This window comes from Myodes glareolus, chromosome 17, assembly GCF_982192425.1.
Source record: "Myodes glareolus chromosome 17, mMyoGla1.1, whole genome shotgun sequence".
NCBI lineage: Eukaryota > Metazoa > Chordata > Mammalia > Rodentia > Cricetidae > Myodes > Myodes glareolus.
This window is the reverse complement of record NC_142042.1, coordinates 66,086,545-66,108,063: the sequence shown is the minus strand read 5'-3', so window position 1 is coordinate 66,108,063 and position 21,519 is coordinate 66,086,545. Positions and strand designations below refer to the sequence as shown.

Here is a 21,519-nt window from a genome sequence, read left to right as displayed (position 1 = left end):
TGGGATGTTGGGCTAGTGCAGGCTGGACAGATGGAAGAACCTGCCTGTTTCTCTCTTCTGACTTTTGTTTTGTTTTCCAAGACAGGATTTCTCTATGCAGTCTTGGCTGTCCTGGAACTGGCCAGACTGGCCTCGAACTCAGAGAGATCCACCTACCTTTGCCTCCCTAGTGCTGGGATTAAAGGTGTGTGCTACCACTGCCTGGCAGGGATGCTACTTTTACAGTTAGCATCAAAGACTGCAGACTCACTGTTGAGAAAGAAGGACATAGAGGTGTAACAGGCTTTCTTTCTGGGCCACCAACAGCTCCCAAATCATGACACAGAGACTTGTTATTAGTTATGAATGCTCGGCCTTAGCTTAGGCTTGTTTCTTTTTTTTTAATATAAACTGATTGGCTCATTAGCTCAGGCTTCTTATTAACACTTATAACTTATATTAGCCCATTATTCTTGTCTATGTTAGCCACGTGGCTTGGTACCTTTTTTGGCAAGGCAGTCACATCTTGCTTGCTCTACCACTGGGTCATGACTGCAGACTGAGCTTTCCTCTCCCAGAATTCTTCTGTTCTCATTTCCCTGCCCCTACTTCCTGCCTGGCTGTCCCGCCCATACTTCCTGCCTGGCTAGTGGCCAATCAGCATTTTGTTAAAATACGATTGACATGGTACAAACCATTGTACCACAGTACTCCCCCCACCTTTTTTAAAACAAGAACTCTGAATAGAATCTCCTTTGTTTAGCTTTTCTTCTGACCATTATCCATAACAACTTGTAACCAACACTTTAAACAAAGGCAAACATCCATAATCCAGTTTTTGGGAATGTGGTGTAGTTTTCTAGGCTACTTCCTGCTGATTGGGGGTGCTGATAATCTTATGGGGACCTAAAGAAAATTTAGAATTATGATAAAGTCCTGACTGGAGTATCCTGTGAAGCTTGATCATCTCAGGCAGCAGTTTTGAAACTGTTCTGGACGTAGAACTCAGACTTCTGGGCCATCCGTTTCTCAGGGGATCTTCCTTGATCAACCCTATTTTTCCTTAACCTGGGATGAATCCACAGCCTCTCATTTCCTGTGAAAACAAAAACAAAACCTCTTCTCCAAAGTAACATACCTTTTGACTTCAATTTTGAAGTCAAGGTAATTTCAAAATACAAACCTGGCTCTAGAAAAATTCCCAGGAATCCACAAGGATGGCCCCAGCTAAGATCCTAAGCAATAGAGGAGAGGGTGCCCAAAACTATCCTTTCCCTGTAGTCAGACTGATGATTATCTTAAATATCACCATAGAACCTTCGTTCAACAACAGATGGAAACAGAAGCAGAGGCTCACATTGGAGCACTGGACTGAGCTCCCAAGGTCCAGTTAAAGAGTAGAAGGAATGAGAATATGAGCAAAGAGGTGAGACCATGAAGGATTCAACCATTGAAACAGTTTACCTGAGCTGATGGGAACTCACCAACTCCAACTGGAATGGGAAGGAAAAAGCATAGGATCAAATTAATCCCTCTGAATGTGGTTGATAGTTGTATAGCTGGGGCAGACTGAGGGGCCACTGGCAGAGGCACTGGGATTTATCTCTGGTGCAGGACAATTGTCTATATTCTGTCAATTATGTTTCAAATAAATGTTGATTGGCCAGTAGCCAGGCAGGAAATATAGGCAGGACAACCTATAGTAGTAGAAGTGGGTCAATGAGAATAGGAGAATTCTGGGAAGGAGGAAGCCCATTCCTCTGCAATCCTGTCTAGACACAGAAGAAAAAAGATGTGACTTTCCCTGTCAAAAAAGGTACTGAGCCAGGTGGCTAACATAGATAAGAATAATGGGTTAGGCCAGGCAGTAGTGGTGCACGCCTTTAATCTCAGCACTCAGGAGGCAGAGGCAGGCGGATCTCTGTGAGTTCGAGGCCAACCTAGTCTACAAGAACTAGTTCCAGGACAGGCTCCAAAGCTACAGAGAAACCCTGTCTTGAAAAACCAAAAAAAAAAAAAAAGAAAGAAAGAAAGAAAAAAAGAATAATGGATTAATATAAGTTATAAGAGTTAATAAGAAGCCTGAGCTAATGGGTCAATCAGTTTGTCATTAATATAGACCTCTATGTGATTTTTTGGGGGGACTTAATGACTGTAGGAATTAGACAGAACATAAAACTCAGTCAACAAATGGTGCCCATGTGGACAACTATATCCACAAAAAACCTGAGAGATCTTGGGAAATAATTCTAGACAGAAAAGAATAGAGTAAAGCATGGCTTCTTGGTAGCAGCAATTTCTCGGATCTGCTCTGCTTGCTAGAGGCAAGAGCTCTCATTTAAGAGAAGCTTCCTGACTCAACTTTAGCTGCAAAACCCTGCAGCTCTTTAAGAGGTCTTTTCACAAAACACTTAAATGGTGTTGATAAAAGCTGACTGCATGCTTATTGGTTTTCAGTGATAGCAGGGAAAAAAAAAAAGCTGTGCCATTTTAAAATGCCGGCTTTCTGGGCTGTCCTGCCAGTGCAAACTCTGACTCTTTGAGGCAGGAGGTCTGGCTACAAAGAGAGCATTTGAGTGTTGTTTGTGGACACACTGTTGCAGCTTGCTTGCTGGCAAGGACCTTGAAATGCCATAGAGTTGTGGCAATAAACATGGTTCCGGCAGGTACCTCTGCCATGAGCCTGGAATTTCAGAAAGCTAAGGAATGGGCTGGATCCGGCTGTCAAAGCCACGGCTTTAATCCTCTTCATATTGCTTAGCAAATTAAAGACTCATGTGGTCAGAAAAAAAGAGAGATATACAGTAAAGAGAGAGTCAAAGATGAAGAAAACCTCTAAATGGTTTACAGTGTGTTAAAAATATATGCAGGCTAAAGGTTAAAGTTCTTGAAATAAAAAAGAAAGAGAGTAGTTGGGTGTGGTGGTACACACCTTTAATCCCAACACTTGGTAGACAGAGGCAGGCAGACCTCTGTGAGTTCAAGGTGTGGTGGCACACACCTTTAATCCCAGCACGTGGGAGGCAGAGGCAGATGGATCTCTGTGAGTTCAAAGATTGGCTGTTCTGGAACTCTGTCTGTAGATATACAGAGAACCTGTCTGAAGAAGTAAAAGTAAAAATTAAAAAAAAATAGAGGTTAAAATAAAGCCACGTAAAGATGAAAAATACACAGAGAATCTTGATACTGTGTGTTATTATGCTCTCTTTGAGTTGTTTGAAGGAGCAACAGCTGCTAAAAGATATTTGTTTATAAATCCTGCTAAATTAATCCAAGATAGGTATTTTGAAAATACCTTGACTTCAAAATTGAAGTCAAAAGGTGTGTTACTTTGGAGAAGAGGGTTTGCTTTTGTTTCCACAGGAAATGAGAGGCTGTGGATTCGTTCTGATTTAAGAAAAATCAGGTTTGATCAAGGAAGACCACCTGAGAAATCTCTGGTAGGAACAGATAGCCCAGATGTCTGAGTTTTACACCCAGAACAGATTCAAGACTGCTGCCTGAGATGATCAAGCCTCACAGGATGCTCCAGTCAGGACTTGATCATAATTCTACATTTTTGCTGGGTGGTGGTGGTGCACACCTTTAATCCCAGCACTCGGGAGATAGAGGCAGGCAGATCTTTGTGAGTTCGAGACCAGTCTGGTCTACAAGAGCTAAGCTAGTTCCAGGACAGGCTCCAAAGCTACAGAGAAACCCTGTCTCGAAAAACCAAAAAAAAATTCTAAATTTTCTTTAGGTCCCCATAAGATTATCAACACCATCAACTAGCAGAATGTAGCCTGGAAAACTATGCCCACATTCCCCAAAAAAATGGACTATGGATATTCTTGTTTTTTTCCCTAAAGCCTGCAGTTTGTAATGTTCTTGTTATTTAAAAAAAGGGGGGGGGAGTGGTGCAGGACAATTGTCTATATTCTGTCAATTATGTTTTAAATAAATGCTGATTGGCCAGTAGCCAGGCAGGAAGTATAGGCAGGACAACCAGACAGGAAGTAGAGGCGGGTCAATGAGAACAGGAGAATTCTGGGAAGGAGGAAGTCTATTCCTTTGCAGTCCTGCCCAGACACAGAAGACAGAAGATGTGACCTGTCCTGCAGAAAAAGGTACTGAGCCATGCGGCTAACATAGATAAGAATAATGGCTTAATATAAGTTATAAGAGTTAATAAGAAGCCTGAGCTAATGGGCCAATCAGTTTATCATTAATCTGTGTGATTTCTTTGGGACTTAATGACTATGGGAACCAGGCAGAACAGAAAACTCAGTCAATATATCTCTACTGCATGTACTGACTTTTGGGGATCCTATTCTCTTTGAATGTATACCTTGCTCAGCCTAGATATAGTAGGGAGGGCCTTGGACCTTCCACAAAACAAAGTTAGGTTCATTTCTTGTCAGCTCTTGTAACTTATTTAACCTGTTTCTCTTCATCTATATTTTGCCTCAGGGTTTTTACCTTTCTTTCATTCTGTATGTCCTACCTTTCCTGCTTCTTCTGTGTCTGGCTGGCTAGGCCCAGGCATCTCCTTCTCTTTTTCCCTTGTTCTCTTTTCCTTCCCCTTGAGCCTAGATTCCTCCTTCTACATATTCTGTCTGCCTACCAGCCCCACCTATCCCACTACTACCTAGCTATTGGGGGTTCATTTTTGTATTAGACCTATCAGATGACTTAGGCAGGTCACCACTCCTGGGTTAAAATAGTCATTTTTGGGCCAATGAGGTGAGTAAAGTTATATGGGACATTCTGTATATGTGTTGTTTTTATTTGCTAATGAATAAAGCTGTTTAAGTCAATGGCTTAGCAGAATAAAGTCAGGTGGTAATCTGAGCAGAGATACAGAGAAAAAGAAGGCAAAGTCAGATTAGACTCCAGCCAGTTGCCAAGGGAACAAGACACATAGAAAATGAGGTAACACCACAGTCACATGGTAATGCATAGACTAATAGAAATGGGTTAATTAAGATGTAACAGCTGGATAGAGATATGCCTGAGCCATTGGCCAGTGTTATAATTAATATAGTTTCTGTGTGATTATTTGGGTCTGAGCAACTGGGAAACAAAAGTATATTTTTAGTTTAGAAATGGCACCCAATATGGGGCAAAAGTTTCCACAAAAAGCCTGAGAAAGCTTTAAAAAAAAAAAGGTGCTTCTAGATCTACAAAAATGAGAGTCAATTGCAGCTTCTTGGTAGCAGCCTTCTTTCAGATAGGCTCTGTTAGCTGGCTGCAGGCAGAGGTGCAGTTTCTTTAAGAGACAGCTTTCTGGTTCATGCTGATAGTACTAATGACTCTGGCTATTTGGGGAGGTCCTGCTATAGAGCACTTAAACAGAGTTTGTGAGCAGTGTGCTACTAGTTGCTTAATGACAATATAGACCTGCTGCATTCGTGGAGCTGGGGTGGTAAGCATGGCTCACAGAGGTAGTGAGAATATCTCTGCCATATTGATGGGGTGGAGTCAACAGGCAAAGCTGCAGTATTAGTCCACACCCACTTAGCATTTAAAAAAAAAAACACTCCTGGCTTTACTTTTCTGACCTTCAGGCAAGCTTTATTTATTAAAATACAAATGAAATGCCACTACATAAAGGTGCTTCCTGCCAAACTGATGACCTGAGTTTGATCCTTGCACATGGTAGAGGGAAAGAACTGACTTCCACAGGCTGTCCTCTGACCTCCATGTACTTGCTGTGGTGCACATCTAACATACACCCCACACAATAAATAAATACATTTAACATTTTTTTCATTCTCTTTTTCCTTTTGCTGTTTCCAGAACTCTGTGCTAAATTCCACTTTATGTATGTAATATTCAATGCACTCATTCCCCCAGCATGTGCATGCTGGGTCCAGGTTCTGGGTCCAGATGTAAGGACCATGGGGTGTACAGGCCATGGGATGTAAGGGTTATGGGGTGTAAGAGCCAGGGATGTAAGAGCCATGGGGTGTAAGGACCATGGGGTGTAAGGGCCAGGGATGTAAGGGTCATGGGGTGTAAGGGCCAGGGATGTAAGGGCCATGGGGTGTAAGGGCCATGGGGTGTAAGGACCATGAGGTGTAAGGACCATGGGGTGTAAGGGCCAGGGATGTAAGGGCCATGGGGTGTAAGGACCATGGGGTATAAAAGGGCCAGGGATTCTGCTCTGTGTAGCAGCTGTCTCACCTTGTGAGACCCTAAGATCCATTCCCAGTAATACGAAAATAGTGAAGTATATGTATATAACCTATACATAACTAACTCTCTCTCTCTTTCTGTGTATGTGTGTATATGTGCGTGTGTGTATATGTGTGTGTGTGTGTGTGTATGTGTGTGTGTGTGTATGTGTGTGTGTGTGTGTGGTTTGTAGATGGATTTTTTTCTTTAGGCTGTCAATTCACAAAAAGCAACACAGAAGCTCACTATTAATTATGAAGCTTGTCCTATAGCTTAGGCTTGTCCAACTAGTTCTTATAACATGACTTAGTACATCTCTTCCATCTTGCACCTCCTGTTTACTCTCTGTGGCCTTTGGCATCTCTCCTGCACCTAGATTCATCTCCTCTTCTCTCCCTGCCTGGAAGTTCCATCTAACCTCTTTCTGCCTAGCTATTGACCATTCAGATCTTTATTAAACCAATCAGAAGTTGCCTTGTCAAAGACACATCTTCACAGTGGAGAGAGAGAGAGAGAGAGAGAGAGAGAGAGAGAGAGAGAGAGAGAGATAGATTATTTCACAACATTTCCCACTTTTGTCCAAATAGAAAGAAAGGTTTTAACTCCAACTCCAACACAGGGAAACTATAAACAACAATATCAGATATTATCTAAATAAAAAGGGAAGGTTTTAACCCTAACACAGTTAAACTATATACAATAAGAACAGTTATAAAGTAAGAATTGCATTCAAAATGTCCAATTCATTTGCATTTGGCAAATTCAGAGAAAATTCTCCATTATCTGTCTTTTATTGGTGAGTTCAAAGTTTTGTACTTAATTTACTTTCTGCCATAACCATGGAAAACTGTAACTGTAACTATCTAATTTTCAACACCATGAGAGACCTGAGGAGGATATAATACTAACTGAGTAAACAGGAAGTGCAGAACAAACAACTTCCAAAACTATGAGAAATGACAGAAGCAGAACAGCTGCCTGGATGGTCGCCCCAGGTCCAATGTTGGAGTATCCATCTTCATCCTACAGACACAGAATAGCTGACAGACTTTTTAGTGAAGTCGAAATTTTGAAGGCCTCACCTACCTTGTCTTGGCAAAGTTTGACAGTTATCTTCTGTTGTGTCTTGGTGGTTCAGTTTTGGACAGCAATCTGTCATTAGTCAAGGCAAGGACAGTTTCTTCTTCCAATGATTAGCTTTTTCCACAAAGCAAGCAAGCTCCATATGGAGGTTCTTTGATGCCCATCATCCTTTTTTTTTTTTTAAAGTAAATTGGTGCTGCCAGGAACAGGTTTATCTCACTGTCATGAAAAGCTCTAAGTTATTAAAACAATAAAATGTTTCAACAGTAAAAAAATTCTGGCGGTCTCTGAAGTGTTAGAAGACTATCTATTTAAAATATGTCTTTGATTGACCTTGAAAACACCTAACATGACACAAGTTTGATTATTATAGTTGACTAACTACTAACCTGTAATTCTTTATTCTCCTAAAAAACTTTCAAGGACTAGAACTTTATATTACACTTCAAAACAAGCTGTATAGGTACAACACCTTAAACAAGAAATAGAAACATACAATACGGTATAACAAAAACAGCCTTAAATTTTGTATCAGTCTATAAAAATCCAGGCCATTGTAAAATACTTGAGATTAATAGTTGCTTTTTAGTTTAAAGTAGAGGGATAATTGGATGATGGGATAATAGATTGGTATTTGTGACTTATTGTTTTTAGACAATTATATTAGTATAGATTCTTATATATTGATACAAAGTTAAATTTATTGAATATTGTATACCTGTATGCTTCTACCTCTGTTTGAACCATTGTTTATGTATTGACAAATATATTTATCATATTGCAGTGTATATTACTACCTCTAATCAAAATACTTCTACATTGTTTACATTTGAAGGTCATTGTCCTCATTATTGCATAGTTGTTTATTGTCTTAGTCTTTAAGTTAGATAAGTATTAAAAATTATAGATCAATAGTCATCTATGCTTGTCACATTTATAATTAGGCTAATCAGGTTCTTTAGATACATAAAGATTATATTCAGTATAGATAGTATAATCTTCAATCTCTTCAAAGAGCTGTAGAAAATGGCCTGTAATCTAACCTAGAGTTCTGTGGTAGTGAGACACAATCGCTCCTGGCAACACTGATCTATTCCCGAGAGAATGTTGAACACCAAAAACACTCCACCTGGAGCCTTTTTTCTTGGCAGAACAGGTCTTTGGGCAAAGAAATGCCCGTACCTCAACCACTGACAGAGATACAGAGTATCCGTAAATGATAAAACAGGAATGTCATATCCTGCCAAGCCAGTTCTGAAAAGTTTCTATTCTAGCCTTTGAAAATGGTATGTCAGTTACATTAGGCCTTAGCCAAAGTTGGTTGCCTCAACATTGCAAATGAGACTTTGGGTGATTGCCCAGGTAGTCAGTTGTCTCTGTCATTTGTTGCACATTTTGGAAGTTTCTCGATTGCACTTCCTGTTTACTCAAGTAATATTGTTTTCCTTCTCAGATCTTTGATCGAGTTGAAGATTAGATAATTATAGTTACCTTCCTCATGATTTAGCCAAGCTTAATTTCAATACAATATTTAGACTCCTTGAAATAAAATGTTTAGTAAAACTTTTGTTATGCGTTCCTTGCTTAATATTGTTTATTATTTGTAATTTTATATTTGGTATCTGTTCCTATTGTATATAGTTGCATTGGGTTTGGATCGATCTTGTTTAAACAAAAGGAGGAGATGATGGGGAAACTCTATCAACCAATCACATCTAATTAGGGTGTCGCTACCTGGGGCCCAGATAGAAATACTGGGAGAATCCAGGTGTGCACTCTCTCTGCATGGATCACGCTGGATGGATAGGAAGTTGGACCTCCCATTCTTGTGGCGTGAGTTTCCCCTCATAACCATTAAAGTATAATTGTTACTCTTGAGCTGGCCTGGTTATTTACTGTACCTACCTATTTCGCAACATATGTTAATCCACATTTTGCCTCATGACTTTTTGTCTCTCTTCCACCTTGCACCTCCCATCATCTCCTCTCCTTCTCTCTCTGCTCGGAAGTCCCACTTAACCTCTTCCTGTCTAGCTATTTGCCATTCAGCTCTTTATTAAACCAATCAGAAGGCGCCTTGGCAAAGACACATCTTCACAGTGTACAAAGATTATTCCATAACAATGGATTATGTACGGAGGTAAGAGGGAGACTCTCTCCTTTCACTACGTGACTTCTGGGGAATCAAAGTCAACTTGTTTGTTTGGCAGCAAGTGTCTTTATCAACTGAGCCATCTCACCATCCCAATATATCTAATTTTCATAAAGCAAGACGTACGATCAAGCAAATAATAATCCTTGGGGCTCGAGAGATATCTCAGTGATTAAGAGCACCAACTACTCTTGCAGAGGACCCAGGTTCAGTTCTCAGCACCCGCTTGGTGGCTCACAACCACCCATAACTTCATTATTTAGCAAAACAGTCATATACATAGTACAAAGTAAAATATACATAATACAAAATAAAAATAAATTTTAAAAATTAAAAAAAAATAATCCAGATGGCAGTTCACACCTGTAATCCTCACACTTGGGAGGCAAAGGCAAGATTTCTTCAAATTGTAAACCAACCTGAACTACTTAAGAGATTCTACTTCCCAAAAAAGTTTAAAAAAAAAGAATCTAGGGCTGGAGAGATGGCTCAGTGGTTAAGAGCATTGCCTGTTCTTCCAAAGGTCCCGAGTTCAATTCCCAGCAACCACATGGTGGCTCACAACCATCTGTAATGAGGTCTGGTGCCCTCTTCTGGCCTTCAGGCATACACGCAGAAAGAATATTGTATGCACAATAAATAAATAAATATTTTAAAAAAAAAAGAATCTAGGATGAGGGCACAGGACAATGACAGATCTCTTACCTAGTGTGTGTGAGGCCCGGGTTTGAACCCCTAACACTGAAAAAAAAAAGTCCTACCCTCCAACAGCCACAGTTGTACTTCTGTGGCCTGAAGTCAGCCTTGACTCAAAAATACTAAGGAAGAAATTCCAAGAATAAATAATACTTTATTGGTTTTTTTGAGGCAGGGTTTCCCTGTGTAGTCCTGGCTGTCCTAGAACTCACTCTGTAGACCAGGCTGGCCTTGAAATCAGAGATCTGCCTACCTCTGCCTCCAGAGTGCTGGGATTAAAGGCATTCACCACCACAACCCAACAATAATTCTTAAATTTTAAATAATCAGAATCTCTCATCCATCCTGACCAAGGATAGTCCTGTGTCTAGCGCATCCGGGCTGTGTATTATGCAAGCGTTTGCGTTCAAAGAGCCCACTGCTCAAACCTTAAGCAACACCCTTGAGGCTCTGACCCTCCAAGCGCTTTGTCTCCCATGCAGGGATGAATTCACAAGAAGATGAGTGAGCACAGTACTATGAGACGGTTTCAACAGGAGAAGCCACACTGGGCTAAATGCTCAGCTAAGTCTGGTGACCTGAGCTCTATCACTGGATCCCACTAGGTAGAGGAGGAGGACCGACTCTTGCTGATTGTTTCTGACCTGCAAAGGCACACATGCATAAATAAATAAATAAATAAACTTTAAAAATGAGAAACCATTTTCATTTCTTTTTCTTAAGATTTATTTAGTATGTATACAGTGGTTTGTCTGCATGTGTGTCTGCAGGCCAGACCAGAAGACGGTACCAGATCACATTACAGATGGTTGTGAGCCACCATGTGGTTGCTGGGACTTGAACTCAGGACCTCTGAAAGAGCAGCCAGTGCTCTTAACCTCTGAGCCATCTCTCCAGCATTTTCATTTCTTCTATTACACTCTATGTACCTACTTCCTCACCTTAGGGGAGACAGCTGCGATGGAGTCCCAGTGTTGCCATAGAGACTGTAAGGATGAAGAGGAAAGGGTGTCAGCCCAAGCCAATGAACTTCCATCAAAGTTGCTGGGGCCTCTACTGTTGTTAGTTCTGATGAAGTCACAAACTGGCACTTTGCCGTGTGTCAGAGGCCTGCGTTCCTGCTCTTGTTGCAGGAACACAGGGCCCAAAATACCTGTCACTGTGCTAATTCCTTCAGGCCTGGACCCCATACAGTCACTGTAATGCTGAACTGTCACTGCCATTGCCACCGATGAACCCGTGCCGAGGACACATGTGCCTGCCACCATCACCACCATCGCAAGAACACCACAAGTCAAGAGAAGAGGAAAGCATGTCTCTGTCTCTAGTTTTCCATCCAGTCTGCCACCATGACTTCCACTGGTAGCAATCAGTAGCCAACTGGAAAAAGTCAGCGGAAGTTGAACACAGGCTCTCAACAGCCACTGTGCACCGCAGCAAGAAAGGGCTTTGATCGTCATGTCTACCCTGGGGTGCCCTGACTGTGGCCCGGGCACTGTTCTGAGTGTGTCTGTGGCATGTTTGGAATGCAATGACTCAACAGACTGAATGCAGCAGGTCTCCCTGCTGTGGATGCATCTCATCCAACCCATGGCTGGTCTCAGCAAGGTAGGAAGCTGGAACTCTCCCAAGGAAGATGGCATTGCTCCTGCCTATGCAACTCAGAGCCGAGAAAGAGACTTCTTCCAACACGGCTGCCTTGAAATGACCCGTGAGCACCTTCAGAACCCTCAGACTGAGGTGGGACTGTCTGTTCTCATGACTCAGACCACTGGGCCAGCAGAAGTGACACCTTCTGTGACATGTGTTCTGCATGCTGGCTCACCTAAAGCTGTCTGGGTTTAGCCTCCAAAAAAGGACAAGCCAATTTATTGTGCACTTGAGTGTGTGTGTGTGTGTGTGTGTGTGTGTGTGTGAAAGAGAGACAGAGACAGAGAGAACTGTGTGAGAGAAAGAGAGACAGAATGATATGCCTCTCTGCAGAACCTTGACCAAGGCAGGCAGGCAGGAATGGAAGTGGGAACAAAAAGGCCACTGCAAAGGCCACATATTGGAAATGCCTGCTCAGCTCTGAAGGCAGGCATCCCTTCCTTTTTATGTGGCCACTCTAACCCTATAGCTCGTTCCCAGCCTTTTCCACCTATCATCTTTTCTCTCTAGTCCATTTTTACTTTATTTAATTACTCACTATTTATTCATTTCTTGAGACATAGTCTCACTATGAAGCCCTGGCTGCCCTGGGACTCCCTATATAAACCAGTCTATACTTGAACTCACAGAGATCCACCTGTCTCTACCTCCTGGGTTCTGAAATTAAAGGTTTGTACCACAGTGCCCAGTTGTGGAATATTCCTTTACACTATGTCAAGATATGTCACTGTGATTGGTTTCATAAAAAGAATTTGGGGGGCAGAGAGAACACTGGGAAGAAAGCGAGATGGGCAATACGGAGGTGAGGTAATAAAACCATGAGGCAGAAAGTAAATTAATAGAAACGGGTTAATTGAAGTTATAAGAACTAGTTAGGAGCAAGCCTAAGCTATCAGCCGAGATTTCATAATTAATAAGAAGTCTCCATGTGGTTATTTGGGAGCTGGCAGGCAGGACAGAAAGGTCTGACTATAGTGCCTTCTTTTTTATTTTTTAAATTAATTAATTTATTATTTTATGTGCATTGGTGTTTTGCCATGGGTATCAGGTCCCCTTGAACTAGAGTTACAGACAGTTGTGAGCTGCCATGTGGGTGCTGGGAATTGAACCAGGGTCCTCTGGAAGAGCAGCCATTGCTCTTAACCACAGAGCCACCTCCCCAGCCCCTCCATTTTTATTTCGTTTTTAAAAGCCCGCTACCATGCGCTCTATTAATGCTTTACTTTGACCACGACAAGGAAATGTACACTCGACCCGTGATGCTGACGTTGCTCTTGTGACGCTGCACTCTGAGCACAAGCTCCCCTCCCGCCTGCACCCAGATGGGGGTGTCCAGAACCACGGCAGCTTGCTCCAGTGGGAGGCTTCACCCGAGGTGTCCAGCCTGACCTCATCATCAAGGCACAAGTGAAACCAAAACGGGACAGCGGTCACTCGTCCAGATCTACACATGCGGACATTCACTTCTCTACTGGAAGTGTTCAGATATGGCGTCATCAGTTCTAATCTTAAGAGTCCCACTGACTGACTTAAAGGGACACATGGCCACGAAGATAACTCCAAAAACACACGGATAGGCCCTGGAACTGGCTAATAAAGGTGCTGTGCTTAGCCCAAGAGTGTGCTCTGCTCCTTGAACAGCGCTCTCTTCTACCAGTGTCTGCGACTCCACGAGCATCCCGAGCATCCAATATAATTATGCTCCACAATTTGTCTGGTTTGGACCTTTGCAACGCAGCAACTTCATCTTCTCTATGTCTCAGCCAAAACTCAAGAGTTTCCTTAGGGAAGTGATGGGCTTCAGATATGAGGTCCAAAGCAACACAATGCTGGTCTTTCTCCACGGAACTGTAGGGTTTAACCTCACCCAGAGTTCCAGCAATTACAGGCAAAAGAGAGAAGCCTTCGGACACATCAGCACAAAGAGAGGGTCAGAGGTGCTCAGTGCAGTAGACTCTGTGCACTTCCAGAGTTCATCTCAGAGTTCTGACACTGAGGATCCATAGGCTGGCACAGTTTCTCTGGGGCCAGTGAAGACCTTCATGGCCATCCTAAAGCCTTCATGATATGGAATGTTATTGAGCAAAGCAATCTCTGCAGGTTCTAACACATGGGGCTGTTCCAGATAGTCTGAAGATTAGCCAGAGCACTTATTTCATTTTTTTAAATATTTATTTTGTATACAGTGCTCTGCCTGCATGTATGCCTACACACCAGAAGAGGGCACCAGACCTCATCACAGATGGCTGTGAGCCATCGTGTGGTTGCTGGGAATTGAACTCATGACCTCTGGAAGAGCAGCCAGTGCTCTTAACCTCTGAGCCATCTCTCCAATCCCCCACTTTTACTTTTATATTTGAAGTTAGTGCCTTTTTGAGACAGTATCTCCCTGTGTAGCTCTGGCTACCTTAGCTATGTAGACCAGGAGGGCCTTGAAATCACAGAGACCTGTCTGTCTCTGCCTCTCAAGTGGTAGGATTAAAGGCCTACATTACTATGTCTTGCTTTAAATTAAAAAAAAAAATAATTTGTGCACATAGGTATTTTGCCTGTGTGTACATCTATGTACTACATGTAAACAGAGACTGCTTGCTCATTTCCCAGCTGCCCAGATCTAAATAATCACACAGAAACTGTATTAATTACAACAATATTCGGTCAGTGACTCAGGCATATTTCTAGCTAGCTCTTACATCTTGAATTAATTAAATTAATTGAAATAATTAATTTCTATTAATCTGTGTATTGCACGAGGCTGTGGCTTACAGGAAAGGTTCCGGGTCCTTCTCTTTTGGCAGCTACATGACACCCTTGACTCTGCCTACTTCTCTATATCGCTTTCAACCTGGATATATTCTGCCCTGCCATAGCCCAAAGCAGCTTTTTTCATTAACCAATAAAAGCAACATATATACAGAAGGACATCCCACATCACTACATGTGTGCTTTTTCCCCACAGAGTTCAGCAAAGGGCACTGGCTCCCTGGAACTGGAGTTACAGATGGTTGTGAGCTGCCATGTGGGTACTGGGAATCGAACCCAAATCCTCTTCACAAATTCTCCTGGAGGTCAACACTGTGATCCCCAAAGAAGCAACTCTCCCTGGTGAGCATGGCCTCTGCTCTGGCCTGGTCTACAGCAGCACCGCTGCCACCACATGGCTCTCTCTCTGGCCTGTGAAACTCACAACCTTCTGCCCATGAGAGCTGCTTATGGTGGGGGCCTTGAGCTTGAAACCTGGCACCCAGCAGCAAAGGGTTCCTTCTGCATCAGCAGCAGCTTGGCAGGGAAAGCACACACTTTAAACCTGCACCAGCATCTGATGCTACAGAAGATGAGTTTGAGGGTCACGCAGGGAGATCATTCCCAAGAAAACAAACAAACAAAATCAAAAATTGCAAATGTCAATTGTGTTTGTTTCGTTGTTTTAGAAGTGAAACTGAGTTGGGCTGTGGTGGTACACACCTTTTAACCCAGCACTCAAGAGGCAGAGGCAGGCAGATCTCTGTGAGTTTGAGGCCAGCCTGATGTACAGTGTTCCAGTTCAACCAGGGCTACAGAGAAACCCTGCAACAAAAAACCCAGAACAAAAACAGAACAAAAGTACAGGCTGGGCACAATGGCACACTCCTTCAGTGTCAGCATGTTGGAGGCAGGGACAGGTGGATCTCTGTGAATTTGAGGCCAGCCTGGTCTACAAGGTGAATTCCAGAAGACATACAGAGGAACGGGAGGAAGGATGGGAGCACCAGAGGAGTCAGGGACACCACTAGATCACGACCCACAGAATCGACTGACTGGGACTCATGGGGGCTTGCCTATGCTCTCTGCATATATGTTATGGCTAAGTAGTTTGGTCTTCTTGTGGGATCCCCAGCAGTGGGAGCAAGGCTGTCTCTGACTCTTGCCTACTAGTGGGACCCTTGTCCTCCTACTGGGTCGCCTCATCCAGCCTTGATGCATGGTATGTGCCTTCTCACTTTATTAGACATGTTAGGCCGTGTTTGTCTGATTGTTTGTTTGACTCTGAGGTCTGCTCTACAGAGGCAGGGGTGGGGCGGATCTGGGGTAGAGGGGAGGTGTGGAGAAGAACTGGGGGAGGGGAGGGAAGGGAAACTGTGAACAGGATGTGATATAGGAGAGAAGGGAAAAGAAGAAAGAAAAGCACCCACCGTGGAGCGATGGAACCCCTGCTCTACCCACACCTCAGCCAGCATTCACCCAAGGTGGTGTCCTATACTGATATTTTGTGCCCAAATAGCCTGTGCCCACTCTCAGAGCTGTATACCTAGCAACAGTAAGAGTCAGGCGCAGTGCCTGTGAACCTCTGAACTGGGCTGAGGCTGTGCCGAGGCAGGCTGCCTCACAGTCCCATTGAAGAAGGAAACACCCGAATCAAACTGGAGATATTATCTCCTCCCTTGCCCTGGGAAAGCCAGGGCCAGTAGCCCCCACCCCCCATCGCCTGCTGCCTCCGGTGGACAATCAGCCTCCCACCCCTGCCTGAGCTACTGCATCACCAGGCCAGCATCCCTGCCCACGCGAAGGGTGGGACAAGTCCTTTCTTTCCACCAGCTGCCACGTCCTCCCTCCTGCGGAATATTGAGTAAACCTAGCATGTTCGCCCCTTCTCTCCGTCCTACTGACGCCTGGAGACAAGAGAAGTCTTTCCCAAGATAGCTAAAGTCTCCCAGGCCTGCCCCCAGGGAGACACTGAAAGACTACACACAACATATCCAGTCTGCAAAGTTGAGGATCTCTTAGTCCAAAGAAAACCCTTGTTCTCTGTCCACAAATAATTTGCTGGTGTTTGTGGTGCTGGGGATGAAACCTAGAACTCAATGGAGCTGCACTGCAAACGTACACCCGTCCCCAGAACCCAGCGCGCTCGCTCTCTCTCTCTCTCTCTCTCTCTCTCTCTCTCTCTCTCTCTCTCTCTCTCTCTCTCACACACACACACACACACACACATATTCAGTTCAAACTAGGTCTGCTATTGAGCTACACTGCAAATGCACACCCGTCCCCAGAACCCAGCACTCTCTCTCTGTCTCTCTGTCTCTCTCTGTCCTCTCTCTCTCTCACACACACACAAAACAGGGTTTGTTTTCAGTTCTGTTTTGAGACAAATCCTCATGCTGAGTGAACTCACTCACTATGCAGTGGAGGGTGACCCTGAACTTCTGGCCCTCCTCCCTCAAACTCCCAATTCTTGGAATTAGAAACTGATCACATCCACCACACCCTCTTTAGAGAAGAAACACCTGATACATTTTTTTGCTGTTATTTTGTGGCACAAGGATTAAATCCAAGACCTGCCACACCTGGCCTGCAGCAGCCCGAAGCTCTAGGCAGCACAGGGTGTCCCGGCTGACCTTTTCCCCTCCACTTCCCGTGGCGCTTTCATCCTACCGAAGGCTAACACTCTTGCCAAGATCTACCTGATCTTCCTGTCCCTGGAGGCCTCTTACCAGACCTGTAGTGAGGATTTTCAGGGTGGAGGAGGGTTAGTCAGCTACAAAGAGAACCCCCCGCCCCCATTTTCTTTTTGGTGAGAGTGCCTTGTGTAGCCCAGGCTAGTCTTAAACTCCGTGGAATGCGGGGATTACAGGCATGAGCCACCAAACCTTTTGTTTATTGAGACAGGTTCTTACCAGTAACCTAGGCTGGCCTGGAACTCCCCGAATAGACAGACTAGAGTGACCTTGAATTTGTATGAGTCCTCCTGTACCCCTAGTTCGGAGGTGTACCTCCACACCCGCTCCAGGCCTCGGTGCTGGCTGACGTGCCTTCCTCTCCTTGCCTTAGCCACACTTTGGTCTCCAGGTCCCTTGTGGAAGCTGGCGTGCACTGGAGCCTTAAAGTCTCCTCCGCTGTGGTCCCAGAGCCTGTTGTAACTGTGGGAGCCACCTTGGACGTCTACACTGTTCTTCAGCGGCAGCTGTGTTATTGTTCATTTTTTTACTTTTTATGTGCATGTACTTTTTGAGCTAGGGTCTTACTCAGTAGCTCAGGCTGGCCTCCTTGATACTGGGATCATTCATCTCAAGCAAACAATCAAATGGTCACCCCTAGGCACTCCACTGTGTTCGAAAATGGTTCAATCTCTGAATTTCAGTCTAGAGCGTGACTTTCAGGATCCTGGCGTGACTGTGACCTTCCCTTTAAGCACTTCCTTTCATCCCATCATTTCCTGTCCTTGTATGGTGTGCATACCTGTATACACACCCGTGCGGCCGGTGAGCGTTAGTACCTGTGCATATAGTCCAAAGCAGGCCTTCCTCTGTTGCTCTGTACATTACCGTCTCGAGGGTCTCGCACTGACCCGACCCGGAAGTCTGCCCTTACAGTTGGGCCGCTGGTCAGAGAGCTGTCAGAATCTGTCTGTCTCTTCCCTCACCCATGCTGAGTCTCAGACACTCACAGGCTACAGCTTTTCCTGTGGTTGCTGGGGAAATAAACTCCTGTCCTTGTCTGACCCAGTGAGCTCAGGGTCTTGCTGTGTTGCCCCCGCCCCCTCTAGTGTTCCTCCTCCGTGGCCTTGAGTACTTCAGCAGTTGTGACCGCCACCCTGAGCTGTTGGTGACGGCTACCTTCAGCTGTTGGTGACTGCCACCCTGAGCTGTTGGTGAGCTACCTTCAGCTGTTGGTGACTGCCACCCTGAGCTGTTGGTGACGGCTACCTTCAGCTGTTGGTGACTGCCACCCTGAGCTGTTGGTGACTGCCACCCTGAGCTGTTGGTGACGGCTACCTTCAGCTGTTGGTGACTGCCACCCTGAGCTGTTGGTGACTGCCACCCTGAGCTGTTGGTGACTGCCACCCTGAGCTGTTGGTGAGCTACCTTCAGCTGTTGGTGACTGCCACCCTGAGCTGTTGGTGAGCTACCTTCAGCTGTTGGTGACTGCCACCCTGAGCTGTTGGTGAGCTACCTTCAGCTGTTGGTGACTGCCACCCTGAGCTGTTGGTGACGGCTACCTTCAGCTGTTGGTGACTGCCACCCTGAGCTGTTGGTGACGGCTACCTTCAGCTGTTGGTGACTGCCACCCTGAGCTGTTGGTGACTGCCACCCTGAGCTGTTGGTGATGGCTACCTTCAGTTGTTGGTGACTGCCACCCTAGGCTGTTGGTGACGGCTACCTTCAGCTGTTGGTGACCACCACCCTTAGCAGTTGACTTTCCAGCCCAGCTCAGGCTGTGACTGTGCAGTGTGAAAGGCTGGTGAGGAGCCCAGAACCTGTGCTCACATGATGGGCTCCCCTTCCAGCCGGTTTTCAGCGCAGCGGCCTTCACTCTCCTTGCCCTCCCTTTTGCTCTCCTCCCTACACTTCCCACCCTCCCCTCAGCACTTGGTCTGTCCTGTCTCCACTTTGCAGAAGTAGCTGTTACAGTTCCTACACCAGTACCTCAGTGACTGGACCCACTAACTCTGTCCTGAAGATAGACTGTTCATTGAATGTGTGCAGCTCTGATTTTTTTTTTTTTTTTTTGTCAGCTTGATACAAGCTTGGGGCAGGGGGTTGGAAAGAGAAAACCTCAACTGAGAAAACGCCTCCATCAGATTGGCCCGTAGGGAAGCCAGTGGACATTTTCTTGATTAATGACTGATGTCGGAGGGTCTATACCACAGCGGGCAGTGCCGCCCACACCTGGGCAGGTGGTCTTGGGCAGTATGAAAAGCAGACTGAGCAAGCCATGGAGAGCAAGCAAGTAATCAGCGCTCCTCCATTGTCTCTGCTTTAGCCCCCACCCTGAGTTTCTGTCCTGGCTTCCCCCAGTGATGAACAGTGATGGGGAAATGCAAGCCAAACACCCCTCCTTCCCAGGACGCTTTGAGCTAGGAGAGTTGAGATGCAAATGAAATTCTCTAAGCCAGCCTGGTGGCTCTAATCTGCTGTCCCACTATGAGTTTGAGACCAGCCTAGGCTACATAAAGACTTCCCGGAACAAAGGAACATTACTAAACGGTAACTAGGACTTGATACACCACCTTCCCAGAGAACAAGACTAGAGCACCAGGCTAGCCGGACAGGCAGCTACAGCAACCCACTGTTGCCAAGGAGGGCACACAGGAGGGAGGTGCAGAGGAAGAATCAAGACTGTAGACCTTGCCCGCCAGCCTAGAGGGAGCTCTGTCGCACTGGCTGCTGAGTTCTGCTGAAGGGAGAGGCAGAATTCTCCCTCACCTCTGGTCCCGAAACTGCATCTGCACCTCTGCTGCCAAGTGGCAGAGTCTGAGTTTTCAGATTTGTGCCTCCAGGGAGGCTGAGGTGAGAAAGACTGGCTCTGCCCAGCAGCAAAGGGTCCAGTGCGCTGCTTCAGAGAGTAGACTCCTCTGACTCACCTCTCTTTGAGACTGTGCTCTGACCTCAGTGAGGACATGGACTTGTCTGACCCTCCCAAAGCTTTCCAGCAGGCTATCCAGTTCTCAGAGATGCCAGGAGCTGCCCCGCCCTGTACCCAGCAGAGGAGGGGTGGGTAGCCTGGTCTACCTGAGACAAAAACAAACAACAACAACACAAAACCAAAGACCAAACAAACAACCCAGACTGTTCCTAGGTGTGTGATCCCTCTTCTTGTCCTGGACTATTTGTAACAGAGTCTTGCTGATATTGCCAAGACTTGTCTCAGTCTCAGAGCAATCCTCCTGCCCAAGCCTCCTCTCCCCTCTTGAAGGAAGACACTGCTCTTTACGTCTTCCTTCTGAGCTTAGCATCTGCTAGGAACGCCTGAGAGGGAGAAAGCGCTGCCCGGGCACCGACAGGTTACACGGGGTGGCCCCAGCGGCAGGTTAGATTGCCAGGCTGAGAGTGCCCGGCGTCCTGGCCTACTACCTCAGCCTGAAGTCATGGCCTACAGTGCTTGGTTGGGCTGATACTCACCGGAGAAACCAGTTAACTGTGAGGCTAGGAGGACGCTCTCAGAGGAAAAGAAACCAAAGAAGATTAAAACGAATAATCCTTGAGAACATGGTGAATGCCTGCAATCCCAGCTACTCAGAGGCTGAGAAGGAAGAGGACACCTCAAGGCGGACCTGGACTTATCTGGGACACTTGGTGAGATTCTATTCATCTCTAAATAAAAAGGTTTTAAAATTGAAAAGGAAGGTTGGGGGCTGTGGGTGTAGCTCGGGTGACAGTCTTGCCTAGCACGTGCCAAACACCACACAAACATCACAGTGGTGCAGCCTGGGATTTGAGCACTGGGGCTGCAGAGGCAGGACAATTCCAGATCACCTGTAGCTATGCTGGAGGCCATAGGGACGGTTGACACCGCTGTTGCTTCTTTAAGGTGGTGGTTAATACAGAAACTCAGAAAGTGACAATCACTTCCCTCTAAGCCTCAGGGAATATGGAGGATGAGTGGGCAGGGAGAATCAAGAGCCAGGGGCTGCAGAGATGGCTCAGTAGTTCATAGCACCCCCATGGGGCAGCTCATATCCACACAACATCTGTGCTCCTCAGGCCCTGCACTCGTGGATCCATGCACACACACACACAAATTTAAATCTCTTTACCATGCTCAGACTCTAGGTTCAGTCATCCCTGGAAGTGGAAATTAGACCTTACAACGCTTCCTAGGCATTTTCCACGCACCCTTATCTGCATGTGTGTCTGCCGTCTGCCAGGGACGTGGACTAAGTTCGTCTCTGTTTACAACGGCAGTTGTAAGTCAAAGTCCGAAGCATCACGTGGCCACTAGCTGAACACAAAGTCCACGTACACTGTCTCAGCACTGCCCACAGTCCTGCTGAAATTCAGAAAACAGTGTGTACAGCTGCTCCCCCAGGCTCAGCTTCCACCCAG

At 45.4% G+C, this 21,519-nt stretch overlaps 1 pseudogene; it reads right to left on the bottom strand.

The window, feature by feature from the left end:
- Positions 1-12,935: 12,935 nt before the first annotated feature.
- LOC125414629 (protein arginine N-methyltransferase 9 pseudogene) lies at positions 12,936-18,120 on the bottom strand (annotated as a pseudogene).
- Between the last annotated feature and the right edge of the window lie 3,399 nt (positions 18,121-21,519).